The following is a 415-nucleotide window of genomic DNA, read 5'->3' as shown; positions in this document are numbered from 1 at the left end:
CTGCACTCCAGCCTGGGCTATAGAGCGAGACTCCGTCTCAAAAAAAAAAAAAAAAAAGAGTCTGTACATTTAGACCAGATTTATATTTGCACTGTCAAGTATGGCAAATGAGTGAAAAATGTTTAATACACTATTGGATTTTTTATGTATTTTTTTGATTCAGCTTATACCAGGGCTGAAAACCTCAGTTTATGTTCATGACAGTGGGGATTTTTTTAAATGTCTACATTCTGTCTAATAAACTGTTGGAAGACTTATTGGCTGTCCTTTTAAAAAAACAACAAATCAATTAAAAAAATAAAATCACCCTGGAGACTGTTAAAGCACTATTAAAAAACCTCTGTAGACATAGACACGATCTTTTAAGATGTTTTCCTAAACTGTGGTATACAAAAATAAAAAATAAAAATAAAAG

Source organism: Mandrillus leucophaeus, unplaced genomic scaffold (assembly GCF_000951045.1).
Source record: "Mandrillus leucophaeus isolate KB7577 unplaced genomic scaffold, Mleu.le_1.0 Scaffold163, whole genome shotgun sequence".
Classification (NCBI taxonomy): domain Eukaryota; kingdom Metazoa; phylum Chordata; class Mammalia; order Primates; family Cercopithecidae; genus Mandrillus; species Mandrillus leucophaeus.
The sequence above is the reverse complement of the archived record's forward strand: the minus strand, read 5'-3'. Positions refer to the sequence as shown.